We start from the raw sequence: 17,584 nt of genomic DNA, 5'->3' as shown, positions 1-17,584 counted from the left end.
ATTTAGGTTAAGGGACCTATTGATTTTATAGAAAATACACACACACACACACACACATATAATTACACAGGTAACACTAATTAGTAGGAACATGGTGTGTCTTAATGTTAATACAATCTTTCGTGAAGGGCTACACTTTTACAGCATATTGTTTAACGACTAACAACTACAGCAATTTCAGATTGCTTTTATGTAATTGTAATTGTTTATCTGTCCTGGATGGGGTGCAGAACGTTTCAACATTCACATTTAGGGTCCGGTATATCTTTTGTTTAATGGTGTTTATATTAACTATACAGCAATCTAATGCTTGCACAGAACCTAATAATAAAAATAAGTAAATAAAAAATCCTCCCATATTTGGCTAGAGTATAACTTTACAGAGGAATTAATTAACTGAACAATGGGGCTCCTAGTTTGATTTCAACGCATATTGAATCTCCTGGTTAGCTTAAGAAACGTATCAGTCTTGCAGTATGTCACACCTTCAGAATGTCACACAAAAACGCTACCCACAAAATAATTTGTATCAAATGTGTTTATGGCCTACGAAGTTATAGCAGCTGTAATATCTGATGGATTTGTGTTCATGCTTCCCCTCTCACCACCAGACAGTGGACCAGACATTTTTATTTTGAGGGTGGAACTAATGCAACTGCTTGTGAGAACAGGGTTGCAGTTTTAAGTGCCAAGGAGTACACACCTACAAAGCCCAAGCATAGAGATTAAACTGCTACCTCAAGCCCTAAGAGGGTGGTCCCAATAGTAAAGACTTGAGGCATGATTATGGGGCAATATGCCAACAAAATATTCCACTTAACAGTTCATTGTCAAAGCACATCTAAGAAATAATTTCATTTGGCCCAGACAGGCTACTGAGATGTTTCATCTTGTTTACAGTGAGCTGAGCTTGTGGTGGAGAGCTCCATAAGCAGCAGCTGTTGGTATTTCTACAAAGAGAGGTACAACATTTGTTTTTAAGCTTTAGTACAGTGTGGGAGTGGGAAAACTATTTTTCTTAAAACAGTGACTTTTATTGACACCGCCTCCAGCTAGTGAGTGTTCCACATCTTATTCAGATTATGGTCTTTATTTAATTTAGGTATACCAATATAAAGAGAACCGATATAGCTGTATAAAAACTATATAGTCTTTAAACACATTTAAGTGTTATTAAACTGTCTGCTGATGTGTATGTATCTGTCTCTTAAAAGGCTGGTTAATTGTCTGAAATCTGGGGAATTGGTGACAATTGTTATGTAGGTCAATAAAGCTCTGGTTTAATTAACAGCTATAATTTGTGTCTGTTAAATTTTTATTCTGTAGGACACCTTTAGTTCCAGGTTTTGATTTATTTATTTACAATAATACTGAACTCTTTAATCACTAACTAAATTTTAGTTAAATAGCTACAGTGTTTAGGCTGTAGTTAAAACAAGGGGTGAGGGGGTAGATATACAGACTGTATTAAAACATACATACGTTTGAGTGGGGTTATCTTTCCCTAGGTCTGTATGCAGTGCTGAACTTCATACAGTCAAGCTGTTGCAGTTAAAAAGCACATTAGTTTCAGGATTTAATTTTTTTACTTGGTCATACATACCTCTGTGTTCTCCTTAGTTTGCTTTGGGATCATTTTAACAGTGAATAATTAAGTTTTGCTGATTACAAAGAAGAGTATTCATATTTAAATTCAGCAAATGCATAAAGAACGGAATTATGAACCGTTAATTTGCGTTGCTGTGACGTTGTTGCCACACTAATTGTCATTTTTTCACTAGCATAAGAAACCTAATACTTTATTCTTATCTAATTTTAATTTGCAATAATAGTTTGATTGTAAGGGTGCTAGTTCAAGTGTATCTTCCACCCTTGAATTGTATTAAGTTTTTGTTGTATATGTACACATTCTGTCATTGTGTTGTGTTTTTTGTATTTGATACACTGTTCTTGCTTACTGCTAATGAAAACCCTTTCTGTTTAATAGTCCTGTTACTTGGTTGAGTAGTTCCTAGGTGTTCAATAATGTTTACTGTAGCTTGGAGCAAGTCTAAACTGTGGTAAATCAAATGTCAAGTTACCTGCGGGATTGACAACAATACATGGCCATGTGCTGAGTGAGGTAGGTTTGTTGGTCATTTGTTGAGATTAATGATTATTTGAGTCATTTTATATCTGAGTGTTAAGTTGCAATTATTTAACCAGTGACTTGCAACTACTTATCAGTTCACTTTCTTTTATTAGCTACAGGATCACCAATACATATGCATGCAGTAAATTAGAGCTGTGTCCGAAGGTTCGTTCGCTAGCCAGGGATTTGAAGATTGTTTTAAACCTTCAAAGGCTTGTCAGACTGGTCCACGCATTGTGTGTGTTTTTTGTTTGATTTTTCTTCCTTAACAGACACGGTTTAACAATGTGTGAATACTATAAATCACACATGACGTGTCACTCGCATGCAAAATTTTGATCTTTTGATTTATATAATGCATATAACTTAAACAAAAGTTGTTAATGAAATCCTCTACCACATCATTGTACATTACGTACAACTGGAGCAGGGTATAGCAAAGCGGTGGGCTTGTACCTCTAGTGTTTCAGTAAAATATCTACTGTACATTTTAATTTCGAAAATGAGCAGTCAGCCCCTCCCCACTCCAGCTCGTGTTACTCGGAGCCAAACCTTTAATTTCTTCATTCGCCACCTCAACAGCAAAGCATTGTATAGTGTAAGCTGTACTTTGTGGCAAGCTGTTTTAACATTTTAATCCTCATTTGCTGATCCCAGCAATTCAGTAATGTATTGGTAATATCAGCGATTCTATTTTTGATATCAGCAATTCTCAATGTTATTTTGTGATATCGTTAATAGAATTGTGGATATCAAATAGAATTGTTATCAAAAATAGTACCTTTTTATGTTGATATCAACAATTCTATTTCCAATATCAAAAATCCATGGTAATAAATATCCGGTCTGAATTTATGTAAAAAAATGCATGCTAATGAACATCCGGATTCAATGTTGGAAAACGCGTACTAATTAGATGACGACTTCCAGTCGACACGATTTGTAAGCACGTTATCCTGGGTATGCCAAGAATGCCATGGCCAATAGTGTTGATAATGTTTCTACTGTATTTAGCCGCATTTTTTCATCTATAGAACGGACATATCTAACAATAATGAAACAGAGTTAGTGACTTTAAAACGCAGGTCTTTCAAAGACGAAGAAAAAGGAGGTTTAACAATTTGTTGTATGGTCATAACAGATAACCTGAAGTTACTACTTCTGTCTTAATTATTTGAAACTACATAAGCCTTGTGAGTTCCAATCCTGCCTGTTCATTCCTGTTTATCAAAAGTCTGAGATCATGAAGACTTTGCTGCAGCTTGGCTCTCGTTTCACTACTGAGGAAATGTTCAATTCTTCTTAAATTTAATAGTGCGTTCCCGCTGGCCTGCAGTTTGTAATTCCAAAGCTCTTCTGATGGAAATGCATTTTCTGTGAATTGCTTGTAAAACATTTCCCATGTCAAGAGAATTCTCAGACATTTTGCCAAACAAAACGGACATACTGGGTGTAATTCATCACCTAGTTAGTGTGCATTTCTGATATCAAGAATTCAGACCTCATGCTTATTAGTATACATTTTTTATATAAAAAATGGCATTTTTCAATAATGCCATTCTTTATATGAGCAATTGAGGATTAAATGTTAAAACGACTTGCCGTAGTACTTAAATGTCTTGAAACCCCTCTTTTTTGTTTTTTTTTTTTTTTTTTTTTTTGTTAAATGCCCAGACAACAACAAAATAAATAAATAAATAAATAAATAAAAAACTAAAAAAAAAACTTGAATGCAAACTGTGCAAGCGACTCATATCATGGCTTAACCAATTAAAGTTCATAATATTAATGTGTTTAGTACTAAAATGTGACAGAACCTGCTTGGAATGGTGTCTGTTAAATAAACCTTTGTCCTCTGCAGTTGGTGCTGGTGCAAGCTTACCGCATAGATCACAAGCAGGCTCAAATATATGTAAATAAACAATGTATATTTAAATTATACAAATGATTACTGTTCTATATAACATATTTTTAAACTACATGTTAATGTTTTATTACATTTATATGGATTACCTGTAAAAATCATATTTCAATCAAATATATAAACAAGTAGCTACGGTGATGTCACCAATACATTATGCAAATGAGTACCATAAAATATTCTAACCTTCCTTCGGTAAGGTGTTCCGAACCTTCAAAGGTCAAACTGTACCCTTCGTTGCATCCCTACAGTAAATGGAGTGTTGCATGAAATGTACATAAATTGAGGAATTTAACACATGGCTGTCTAGTTTTAACTGCTTCTGCTTGGTTATTAAGATTATTTTATTTTTTCTATGGTGAGATCCAAGTTGTTTTTTGGTTTTACTGTTTGGAACAATTGAAAACTGACAGGTTTAACCAGTAGAGGGATCATCTTATCATTCATGGTGCGTTTACACTTACAACTCTGACCTGAGCTGGTACAGGGTCGATCAGATTAAAAGCTTCTTTTCATTTTGAGCCACAGCATTTACACTTGAGCAAAGATGGCCTTGGCCCCGTATGCCTTATCATAGCAGAAATATAAGTTTTGTATTTTTGAAATTTTCTGCGTCTCGGCATTCTGTCAAATATTTTTAGGTTCTGTTGTCAGAGTAACAATCCAGACTTCTTATTTGAGCGACTTTTCCCCACTAGTCTACTATACTTGGCAAACGTGAGCTGCCTCTGGGCCCGATGCGTTCACAGTGGACCAAAAAACAGATCAAAACAGTCGTAGAGCGCCCCTCTGGAGCAGGCCACTTTTAGGATGGCTGGACCTGGGGTGTACTGTACTTAGGACGGCAGCATTTACCCTACCAGAAAGTGGCATTTGTAAATGGGGTGTCGGATACTGCAGATAGCTAACAAGTTCCTAATAGATGTTTTGTTTTTCATTATAATAAATACCTGTTTTGCATATAAGTGACTTGGATAAAGCCATCTGCCTGCCTCAAATTGTAGGACAGACTGTTTTTGTTTGTTTTTAGCATATCCTCTTGTAGTAGTATTATTGAGGAATATGGTAAATATGTTTTCCACTTAAGTGCTTTTTTTTAATGAATTTACATTTTGGTTAAAATCTGCTGTAGTGTGTTAGCAATGATGCCACGTGTTGCAAGTAAATCATTGTGTAGTATTGTTAAAAAAAAAAAAAAACGTATAGATAAAACGGTTCAAGAAGTTACTTGTCTGGATTTGTTCTCTTTAAGAGAGCCATTCTATTGCTGTTCTCATCAATTTCCATAAATAGATGTACTGTACCAAACAGTAATGTTCCTTGGCTATGCAGGCCCTGTGCAATGCACATTTTGTTCTCTGTACAGCTATTGGAATACCTCAAAGTTACAGCAGTACCATGGATACAAGGCACATTTTGGTATTCATCTATGCGAGTTTGGTCCGAGGCTGCTGGTAGCTGTTTCTACAGCCAAACACCACGCGTCGCTACCAAGTTCTGACCACTTTTGTTAGTGTGTTTTATGAGAGTTCTTTCATAATGAACGCATTTTAAATTTTCTCTTGGGAACTCAACCAGGACATGAAAGGCCATTAGGGATGGTTTCCAAAGTTACCTAAAGCAGTACTGTGTGTGTGTCTATAGAGAAAGAACGCAGAGAGGGGCAGATAGTCTTGAGAAAAAAATAAGTGTGTTTTGATCTGCAGTAGACTAGGTTTTGTGCGCGATTGCTTTAGACCAGTGGTTTCAACCATTTAATTTAAATTTACCCCTTCTGTCTGGGGTTTCAGCTAAAGTGACCCTTCACAATTTTCGCTCTACTGAATGGTACCAATAAAAGGCAGAATAAACTGATTTAACAATACATTTTTTCCTGTTTTATTTAATCGCTAATTTCAACAGTTTGTAACGAGAAACCGTTGGCTTAGGACAAATACCCAAAAGTAATTCTGAAGTTTTTCATTACAAGTCTTTTAGATACACAGAATCAAAAGGCAGTGTTTGGAAGTCTCTTTAGAAACACACTTATTCACTTATTCAGTTGTTATAAATAGTCTGTACTGTAAATGTGTATCCCATTACCATTTACTTCCCATCTTGGCATTAATGTGTGCCGTTTTTAAAATCTTTACGATGTCAAAAACATTAACCTCAAGATAAAACGGCAACTAACAGTGAAACATTTTATTTAAGCCAACAGAAATGATACAATGGGACGGTATAACTTTCTGTGGCTTTGCACTTTGACTCTTGTGTTTTTTCTTCCTTTTTTTTTTTTTTTTTTTTTTTTTCTTTTGTAATAAATGTGTGATTTTTATACAGCCATGTAATTTGACTAACAAATGACCATTGCCTTAAAAGCTAATTTACTCCCAGCCAGGGGGTATGTAAATAGTATGCACCCAACCAGCTGCTTTTAAAAATCCTTCTACGTAAAACCGGTATCAAATGCATTTAATTATTTTGAAACTTAGAATTTTAAATATCGTACACTACATTTTAACTGAACTTTGACTGTGTGGGATACTGTAGATGCCAGGGGATTTGCTACAGTGTATATACTGTAGTAACACAGTGGAGTGGAGTACTGGATGAAGTCCAGTTTAGAGGTATCTGATTGGAAGTAGCAGTGCAGAATAACTAGTGTAACTGGCATTGATTGTATGCATGATTGATTTTAAGGAAGTGGCTGTGTTGTATGGATATAATAGGAGATTTTCCAGGCATGTACAACAATAGATCAGATAGCTCGCCAGACTGAAACGCATCTGGTCCCTTTTAAAAGCATGTTTTTTCCTTTTTGTCTTTTCAGTATAATTACCATACCCACCAAGCTTTTGCTACTTGCATTCCTCTTTTGGGATAGTGTGTGAAGCCCATACTAGTTGGTGTATTTCTTTTCAATTTAGAAGTGCAGACCTCTAGTAATTTGATGCATTATTTATTTGACAACTCCCCCCCCCCCCTGCTATAATATATATAATGAGGTGTAAGATTGTTAGACAGCTCTGTTTTAAAGACTTCTTGGATATGTGTCCTTTACATATTTTTTAAAAGGAGAAGTTACTGTCTAGATTTAAAATCTTGAATGCAAACTGCTACAACAACAAAAAACTTAAGATGTATTTAAGTGATATTTTTGTTGGTGGTGTTAATGTGTTTCTAACCAAGATTTAAATGGAGCACATGCACTCTTCTTAATGTTACTATCTATTAAATGATTCCTTTTATGGTGATGCCCTGTTGCTCCTCATTCTATTTTAGGTTTACTTGGCAAGACTGTGTCCAGTGCTATCTGATCTGTTTGTCGGGTGTAATATGTAAATTTGTTTCTGTTGACTGATAGATGGACGATGTGGAAAGGAATTCAATGCACTCTTTATGAACATACTATTTAATGTTTAGTCAGGATTTTGTTTGCATATTTAACATTACTTTTGCCAATAGCAAAGAAAACGTCTTGAGGAAAATGTGATTTTGTGGCATTTCAAGTTAACCCGTTTGAAACGGAGATCCTTACTCTAATGTTGACAGCTGGGAGCCTCAACCAGTATCCTGTTCTGTGTTGAACTCCACACTGAAGGTCGCCCCTTGTGCTGCTATTGGCATGCTGTCAAAATGTGTGATTTACTTATGCTCTGTCTAGCGCAGCCATAAATGGGAGTTGTAACCATATAATGTATAGTATTCAGAATAGCTTGTTAATGTACCAGATTGCTGCGTTTTATAAAGGGGGGGGGGGGATAATTCCATGTGCTTCTTGTCCCACAAAGTAATTCTGTTTGTTGGTATGTAATTTAGCAAAGTGGTGGTTCAGGCAGGGAACTCCCCTTTTTTTAAGCGAGATTAAAATCGTAAACATCAAGAATATTCTACACAGTCATTACTAGAACGTTCTTCAGTCAAATGGCAAGTAACTCCTCCTTCGTTATTCAATCCACCTGTTTGGCTTCATTTAAGTAGAGGGCAGCTATCCTTGCCTCCTGCCCATGGCTTCCCTATAGTCCGCCTCTTCACTATCCACACAAATTATGGGCAGGGGCACCTCCAAGGGCGAGACCAAAGATGTAATGAATGTATAACGTAGTATTTGTTGTCTAAGTGGTAATAAATGTTGTTCTCTCTCACATTAGTTTTCCTAATGCATGGCATAAAGAGTAACTGTAGCCTCGTTGTAGGATAATATAATTCAATTGTTGGGTCTAGAATTTGAGAACTAAAAATGTATTTGAAACAATATCTTATGTAGTTATTACAATATACAATATACAGCATCTTGTTGGACTAGTTTATCTTATAAACTAGTCCAACAAGAGGGGGGGGGGGGAGTACAATGAAAAAAGGGAAATGAAGAGTAAATGTGTGCGTTCTCCATGCAACGGGGAGTTGTATTTTGCAAACCGATTGGCCAAGACCTAAATCTTGGAATTTCTCATTTCTCCACCCCTCTACTGGCACAGTCGCTGCCTTTTAAATCAGATCGGATCATCTCGACACAAACCAATTATAACTGTATTTTGGGGTTGGAGAATTTAAATTGTTTGACACAGTATATTAATGAAATCTTGGAAACTCACACATTAACTCTCTTATATACATGCATTGAACATACATGAACAGTTATTTAATTTACCTACTGCATCTGTGACTGATTGCTACTTGAAAGCTTATAATTACTATTGTTTGATAGAAATATTTAACTCAATTGTTACACTAACAATTTCTATCCACCTGTTGAACACAAGTAACATACCAACGTCGGCACCCAGAAAGGACAGTACTAAACATTTAATACGTAAACATTGCTGATATAATTACCATCACATTTTAGGTATACTGTCTCCCGTTGTCACCTAAAATGTTAGTTTTGTTGTCGAATATTGTTTGAATGTGGATGTTACCTACTTTCAGATATGTTTGCAGACTACTTTAGCCCCCGTTTGTCATTGGTGGAAATTATGTATTGTCTGCTAACAGTAGTGAAACACTTATAACTCTCGGCATAAAAAGTTAAAAGGTCTTAAGCTGCTTTTTTGGGTAGTTTTTAGAGAATTTACAAGAAGACCTCACTTAGAAATGTCAGTGTTCAGTAAAGAAGAGATAATCTGTCTTATTGTGAATCCACAAAAAAAAATCAAATGTTTGTAGTACATGGAGTTTCCGGTGGACGGTTTCTACATGGACAGAGATTGACAGGGTGAGGGGAGGCAACCCAGTGTAAAAGCTGAGAAGGGCGTGAACACTGTACCTTTTTTGCTTTGAAAACCCCAGGATTTTGTAGGAAATGTTCACTCGCACAAGCACTAACATACCATTAGACTTCATGATTTGCTGTGTAATAGTGTGTAAAAATATTTTACCAGTCAAAAGTACAGTGTCATGCTGCAAGGGGAAATAACAGACACTCTGATAATCCACAACTGATTTTTGGTTTGGCTGAGGTTTTGTTTTGAACAGCTCTAATTTCTGTGTAAGGGTGAGCTCATGTAAGGTTAGGGTTAGGGTCAGCTAATATCTGTGTTTCAGGATTGTTAATTTGGTAGAGACGGTGTTGCCCATTTACAGGATTAATGGTGGGCGTGTTGAAACAAGAGCTTTGTGTTCCTGATCCAACATTCTGAATATGATTTGTATGGCGTTTATGGGTGCAACATAAACTGTTGAGAGAAACCTGTACACTTCTGTGAAGTGTGTAATGTCCTGTAAAGATCTTCTAAAAGCCTTGGTTGAGGACTTGTGGTAGTAAAATATGATTGGTGTTTGTTTTTTGTTTACTGCGTGCTCCAAACTGGAGTGTTTTAGGGTGTAACAAATGTATGATTTGAAGAATCCATTGGAACTGCCAACATTTAATTTAAGGATTAGGGTCCCACTGATGTTTTATTGAAGTGGTTAGATCTATATTTAATTATTTTTTCTCCTTGGAGACAGTGAGTCATAGATGAATTATGGTAAGCAGTCATTAGGACCTAATACGGCTTAAGCAAATACCAAAGTATCACGAAGCACTTTGGCACTGGGTCTGCCAATCCTCTTTTTACCTTTCCGGATATTTTGCTGAAAAGGTGCACACCATTCTGTAAATTGTGCTATGGAAACTCACAAATTGCTGTCTTGGAATAAACAACAAAAATAGTTTTATTAGCATCAGAAATATTAACCAACATTAAAGATCTACTACTATTGATTTATGGTTGTTAAGTTGAACAGTGTATTTTTTGCATGTATTTTATTTATTTATTTTTAACATTCATTATTTATTGAAGCTGATATTGAGGTGGGGCAACCTGACTTAACATGGTAAAAAATAACAATGTTTGACTCTGCATATGAATCTGTTTAGGACATTGGTATTTCATGTGGTTGGATTAGAACGTTATCAGTTTGAGCTTTACATTGCAGTGGAAAACCTACAACCTGCTAGCTATGTCAAATGTAAGATTAGCTTAATCCTTCTTGATTTTATAAGGTTTCTTCTCTCCTGATTAATTTCCAGTCATTACCAAGGTCTTGCTGATCTTGTTCTTGTAAAAGGCACTCCTGTTGCTAAGCAACCCTGAATGCTGATTTGGTCTGACAGCCTCAGGCCACTCCTACTTGACTCTGACATGAAAAGTATCCAGTTGTTTCAAGTAAACTTAGCACTGGGGAACTATATAGAAAACACACCGGAGCTGGACTTTGAACTATTGCACATGAATACAGTTAACTGTGCTCCTGCCTATGTGGGTTGATAGCACAGAGGTGTGCAAAGTGAAGCCAGTTAAACTACTGGAAAGAAGTTCCAGCCTGCCTGAGTCACAAAGCTTAGCCTTATTACTTCTACACCATTGAGTTTGCCTGAGAAAACAGAGCAGTCTCAGGAGAGGAGGCTGAGTTCAGGCTGCTGTTGTAGTTTTTAGTGCACTTGTGGTTTTTTCCATTTAGTGCAGCACTAAGCATTAATGGGATCTGAATGGAGAGTAAAACTCGTAGAAGAATGATCAGTTCAAACAGCTGTATATGAATCGGCAGTCCTGAGTGACAAACCTTCCTGAAGAATGCATGTTGTGAGGTAAGTTCTGGGTGTGCTGGTTACATTAAATGTAACCTTAAGGCATAGATAAGAACATTGTGCAAAGCGGGAAGTTGTAAAGTGACATTTTGAATTGATCGGACAGGCTTCATTTGTATTGAGACAATCTCATTGGTGTGATCAGTAAGTTTTAAAACATCCCATTTTATCGGGTGGAATTTCAGCTTTTTCATTAAATGTTTTGTGTATTGTTTTTACATTTCATGTGTGTCCTGCATGGCATTGCATAATATGTACCCAATAGAACTCTGTGTGCTGTGTATATGGCAGGATGCACACCTATCCGCCATGCTGCTTTTATATATAGAGATTCTGACTAGATGTGTGATTTTTAGGGAACTTGCTTTTTACTAGTGTTTATTATTATTTTATATAATTTACTGGTTTATCCCCAAAACACTAAATTCAGTGATGGTTCAAATGCTTTATTTTTTAGATATTATATGCATTGCAGTATATTGGAAAGGATGAACAGTGAAGCTTTATTTTATGATTAAAAAAAAAACAAGTCTGGATGTATCTAATTTCAAACTCTCTTCCCTGTATTTTACTGTATATGACTAAGCATAAATGCTTGCAGTTGCTAAGGTAACCTTTCATTCACATTCGGGTAGCAGAGATTGATTTTTTGCCATTCAGCTTTTTTAAACAAATATTTATCACCTTTGCTCAAACGTGTTGTCTTCTATTAAAAGACGTGAATACAGTACTTGCTTTTTTTCTGGGTAATCCTTGATTTTATGCTTGCTGTATTATAAATGCTGTCACTGCCATCATTAGAAAAATGTAACCATTACTTTACCATTTCATTTACTACAGCTGACAGTGTTGATTGAAATTAGTGTCTGTGCACAGATGGTGGTATCTTTTCATTGCTTTGTAAGATATGCTTTAAGAAGAAAACCAGTCTCTGATTTAATCTTGGGTGAAAGCTACACTAGTCCACAATGACCCTTGCAGGTGAACTGCTCCTGCAATTTAACAAAAAGGGGGGGGGGGGGTTAAGGATACTAAAGCTCAGAATACATGGTGCAGTTTTCAGGGCCAGCCTAATAATCTGCAGTATATTCTCATTGTTTTCAAACCAAATGATGTAGTAAAACTGAAATGCTTTCGATACACTGTTGGCGAGTGTGCCTCTGAAACTAATGAGGGGATGTTGAATAGATTTTGGCATGGAATGCCTGCCTGGCGATATTTGCAAGCACTTGCAGAATGGCATAGCCCAGGAAGATATGGTTCGTTACCTATACTGTAATACAAAGCAACTTTGATAGGCAATTTATCTCCCACTAGGCTATATGGGTAGGTAGTTTTTTTTTTTATTTTCTTAATTTTTGTTGGCTGATGTACTGGAATTCTGTTTCTGTTAGGAATTTGACTGGGTTTGCTGGAAGCATATTGAGATTATACCGATGAGTGACGCTTTTTTTTTTTTTTTTTTTTTTTTTTTTTGAGCGCTTAGGAACTCCCAACCAGTTATGATGAATGCATGGTATGGGCATTCCTGTTCAAAATTTCAGAATTAAGATAATGTTTACTGTGAGTTCTAGCCACTTTAAAACCACTCTCCAAAATTAAACTGTTGTTCATGGTTACAAAGAGTCTGGTATTTCATTTGGTCCTTTGCAGAGGCATATCTTATTTTAAACTACTGTAAGCACTGCAACAGCCTTATTAGGAGAACACTGGCATCAGTGCATTGACCTTCAGCAGAGTGTTAGAGTGGGAGTCTTCCTCTTAAATTCGATCCAGCGCAATACATTACAACATTTAGTCACTGTTCTGCAAAGGTAGTACAATAACATAAAATCATTATTTTCTTGTACGTGGCACTTCAATGGAAACTCAGTACCAGGTTAATATGAAGGTGCTGTCTCCTTGGTAGTATAGTGAATACTGGTGTTAGGCCTATAATCTCAAAGACATTCATGCACAGCAGAGCTTTTCCCAAAAAGAGGTGCCAACCCATAAGACACTTTTCATATATTGTCTCTGCTGAGTTAAATAGTTGACAGCAATGACCTGTAAACCATGTGTATTTTGCTCAACTACACTCGTAGAGACGAGGTTGGTCGCACGCTCAAATCTTTTCTTTTAGACTTGATCGCCAAATTATATCCATCAAATTCATTTTTTGTTTTAATCCAGTACCTCTGCATACTGGCATCTGAGTGTGCAATCAGGCACCGGGTCATGTGACTTTTTTAAAAGTTTTTAAAACTATAAAGTGTAGTATAAAAAACATGAAATTGTGCATATTTCTCATGGGTGCCATTCCGAATTTGCAGTTTGTTGAACAGCACATAAATGTCCACAAAATGAGCTGTTGCACTCCATCAAAAAAAAAAGCTAAATGTGTACCAAGATGAACGCAAACAAAGCCAAGTGAGAAATTCAAAATTGCAAGGCAGTCTGTTTCTGACATCTGAAAACAAGCAATGCCTACTTAAAAGCAACAGAGAGAAATCCTAAATCCCGCGTAGGCATTGTTGCTTAAAGCTTGCTGAGGCATTGTTTATTATGCTGTCTATATAGTGATATGTTTTAAAGCCTTCACACAGTTTGTCATTTTTTAGGTATAATATTATATTACATTTTCTAAATCCAGCCCACTTGTTTTAATCTGGCAAAGTTTCAGTTCTGAACGATGCTGGATTGTACAGGGTTTACTGTTGTAGTTTATTGTACTGTTCGCTGCTCCTAAAGTTCTATAGCAGTAGCAAATGAGCATTATTTGCAAACCTGCCAAGAATACAATCTGTGCTTCTCTTACTTTTAAATCCGTTTACAAGATCTATTTTAGTTGATGCAGCTATTAAAATACCAATATTTGTCAGTTTGTATATTACTAGCAGCACCAATACCTACAGCTGTGGCCAAAAGATTTGTATCAACTAGAACTTTAAGCTTGAGACATTAAATAAATACATTAACATCATTTTAGATTTTTTCTTTAACATCATGTAATCAAACTACAAAATGATATTGCAAACATATACCAGAAGCCCAGATAGTAGTACGGTATTTTGTTGGATTAAAATGTCACATTTCATTGTTCATTTCATAAACTCCAAAGCGATATAAAATTAAATATGTTAACGTTTCATTCAACATGTTTTATTTATTAAAGTTTAAATCAAACCTGTGTAAAGTAACTGAACAATAACTTTAGTACAGTAGTCATGACAAAGTAGACGGCACAGATACATATTTTTAATCTATTGATTTTACCCCAGACCGAAGTTCAAAACAAGACCTTTTGATTCTTCTGTCAGCAAGCCACTGTTACAAGAGATCTGACAGACTGTGACTGGCACGTGCTTCTGTATTTAGAACGTAACAGTTTGTGTTGATAACAATGTTATAGCAGGTTTCTGAAACCTGTCTAATGTGTATACGTCCTTCCATGTACAAAGTTATGTACAATCTTTTGGTTTTAAACTAAATTACACTTAGTTACAGATTCCCTATATGTGCTGCTATCTACTCAAGGATAAAGTCCAAGGCATTTGGGGTATTATGAACTTTAATGAATAAACAGTAAGAATTTAGATCCATGATAGTGGTGCATAGTTCTCTCCAGTGATTTTTATAGTAGCCATTATTTGATAAGAACACAAGGTTTTTATAAAAAAAAAAATCTAAAATATATTGATTAGTACAATACAGGTATTGTCTTTTGAAGTGATTAATTCCCATAGAAGGCCATTCAATTCTGTTTAAATTTTATTAAAAAACAAAACAAAAAAAAAAAACCCGGAGGGTTAAGTGTTTTCCTAGTCATAAACTTTGTAAATTCACTTTTTTTTTTCTTTACTGTATTTGACAGGAATGCAACACTTCTAAATCTGCCTGAGTTAGTAAATTCCCTCAGGGAGAAGGCTATGCTACTCCTAACAAGATCAGACAGGGCTATGATTTCTGAATGCTGGCATTTGCCAGATTGATTGAGTAACAGAATATACCTCATATCTTTAGATCGAAGTTACTCGGTGAAATACGTCTGTTAAAGTTCTGAAAACAAAAAAAAAGGGCTATGATTTCTGAATGCTGGCATTTGCCTTAATAGAATTGTAGTTTTTTGTTAAACTAAAATTGATCAGCATTTGGTTTGTTTGATCAGATTGATTGTCTCTGAGTATAGAATATAGCTTCAATTGAGCCACTTTATGCAGACTTAAAGTTCTGAAAAAAAACAAATATTGTTTCTTTGAACGTTTATTCTGTCTCGATAGATAAGGGTTTTCAGTGTTGTAATTGATTATATCACATTTGTGATACTTTGCATCAATCTAAAAATTACTTTTATACTTTGTATTCATTCTTTAACCAGAAATAAGCCCATTTAAGACACATGCCTCATTTACTAATGTGTCCTTTACTCATAACTTGATATTTTTATTACCGGTACCGACGGGATAAAAACCGATAGACTAGTGGATAACTCGACACTGTCATTTCACGTGACTGATCTACTTGGCACTCTTGTTTTCACATCTGACCTCTTGCTGGAAATAGATTGATTGTTCATTTGCTTGCTTGCAATTACCAAGTGTAGCTGGTTAGAGTATCAGTTCACAATGACTGAGAAGCGAAAAATGAGTTTGCCTTCAATTGCTTTTAAAGCTCAGGTTGTTGTGGATAACAAGTTTGTCAGCACAGACAAGTTCTGTTTTGCATGCGAAGCAATTGACAATGTTTGATTTCTTTGTGAAACTAAGTTGTTTTTGTTCATTGTTAATTCTGTATAATGTACATTTGTTCACTTTTACTATTTAGCTGTCAAATTAGATAAGCAAAATAAAGTATAGTCAACAATTTGTGGTTATATTGTTTTTCATATACGCTAGTACACACTAAGTTGTACAGAGTTTGTAAGTACTGTAATTGATTCATTCACTGCAGTTCTTTCAACCATTTTCATAAGAACATTTAACTAAAAATAAACTTGTAAAATACTGTGTGAGTTCTGTTATTTGTATGCATGCTAATGCCATGGCTGATGTGCACCCGTGGTTAACTCAACACCTTGGATAAGTCGGTGCTAAATGGCATCCCAAAGGGGTGTCGCATTAACCAAGGTTGACTCTCTCTGTGTGTGTGTGCGTGTGTGTGTGTGTGTGTGTGTGGGGGGGGGGGGGTAATTTTATATATATAAATGCCTATAGAAAAGTCTACACCCCCTTTAAAAATGTTCACCTTTTGTTGCCCTAACCCTAACCCTGGAATTAAAATGTATGTATATGTGTGTGTGTGTATATGTATGTATGTGTGTGTGTATATAAATTTTTTTTATTCATTTATCTACACATCCTACCCCACAAATTCCAAATATCCTAGAAATTTGTAGAAAACGAGTTAAATAAAAACTTTAATAGCTTAGTTGGGTAAGTGTCCACCCCCCTTTAATAGCAATCCTAAATTAGCTCAGGTGTAACCAATTGCCTTCAAAATCACATACTCCACCTGTGTTAAATTGTAGTGATTCACATGATTCCAGGATAAATTGTAGTTTCTGTAGGTTCCCTAGGCTGAGTAATGCATTTCAAAGCAAAGACTCAACCATGAGCACCAAGGCGCTTTCAGCAGAACTCCGGGACAAATCGGGGGATGGGTATAATAAAATAAAAAAATATCAAAGGCCTTGAATAACCTTTGGAGCACGGTCAAGACCATTAAGAAGTGGAAGGTGTATGGCACCACCAAGATCCTGTCTAGATCAGACTGTGTCACTGGATGACCGAGCAAGAAGGAGACTGATCAGAGAAGCTACCAAGAGGCCAATGGCAACTTTGCAAGAGCTACAGGCTTTTGTGGCCAAGACTGGTCAAAATGTGCATGTGACAACTCCACAAATCTGGACTGTATGGTAGGGTGGCAAGAAGGAAGCCATTACTCAAAGCCCACCTGTTTGAAAGTATGCCAAAAAGCACTCGGGAGATTCTGTAGCCATGTGGCAGAAAGTTTAGTGGTCTGACGAAACTACAATGGAACTTTTTGGCCTAAATGCAAAGAATTATGTTTGGCGCAAACCCAACACAGCGCATAACCCAAAGAACACCATCCCTACTGTAAAGCATGGTGGTGGCAGCATCATGTTATGGGATGTTTCTCATTGGCAGGGACTGGGGCACTTGTCAGGATAGATGGGAAAATTAATGGAGCAAAAGTACAGAGAAGTCCTTGAGGAAAAACTGCTGCCCTCTGCAAGAAACCTGAAACTGGGACAGTTCACCTTTCAGCATGGCAACGACTCAAAGCACACAGCCAAAGCTACACACGAGTGGCTAAACAACAAAAAGGTAAATGTCCTTGAGTGGCCCAGTCAGAGCCCCGACCTAAATCCAGTCAAATTTGTGGTATGACTTGTATTGCTGTCCATCAACGCCCCCAAAGGAACTTGACAGAGCTTGAACAGTTTTGTAAAGAATGCTAAAATATTGCCAACATTTAG

General features: G+C 36.2%; 1 protein-coding gene across 3 annotated transcripts in view; it reads left to right on the top strand.

The window, feature by feature from the left end:
* Positions 1-889: 889 nt before the first annotated feature.
* LOC121298395 (microtubule-associated tumor suppressor 1 homolog A-like) overlaps positions 890-17,584 on the top strand; it is a 75,755-nt gene continuing 59,060 nt past the window's right edge. For 2 of the 3 annotated variants that reach the window (XM_041225523.1, XM_041225506.1), the window contains exon 1: positions 10,749-11,106. The gene's annotated coding sequence lies outside the window, so the exon portion shown is untranslated. Of the gene's footprint in view, positions 963-10,748; positions 11,107-17,584 lie in introns of those variants that run through there. The other variant, XM_041225515.1, reaches the window with a different exon arrangement.

Source organism: Polyodon spathula, chromosome 2, assembly GCF_017654505.1.
Source record: "Polyodon spathula isolate WHYD16114869_AA chromosome 2, ASM1765450v1, whole genome shotgun sequence".
Taxonomy (NCBI): domain Eukaryota; kingdom Metazoa; phylum Chordata; class Actinopteri; order Acipenseriformes; family Polyodontidae; genus Polyodon; species Polyodon spathula.
Note: the sequence above shows the minus strand (reverse complement) of the source record. Positions and strands in the feature narration are given on the sequence as shown.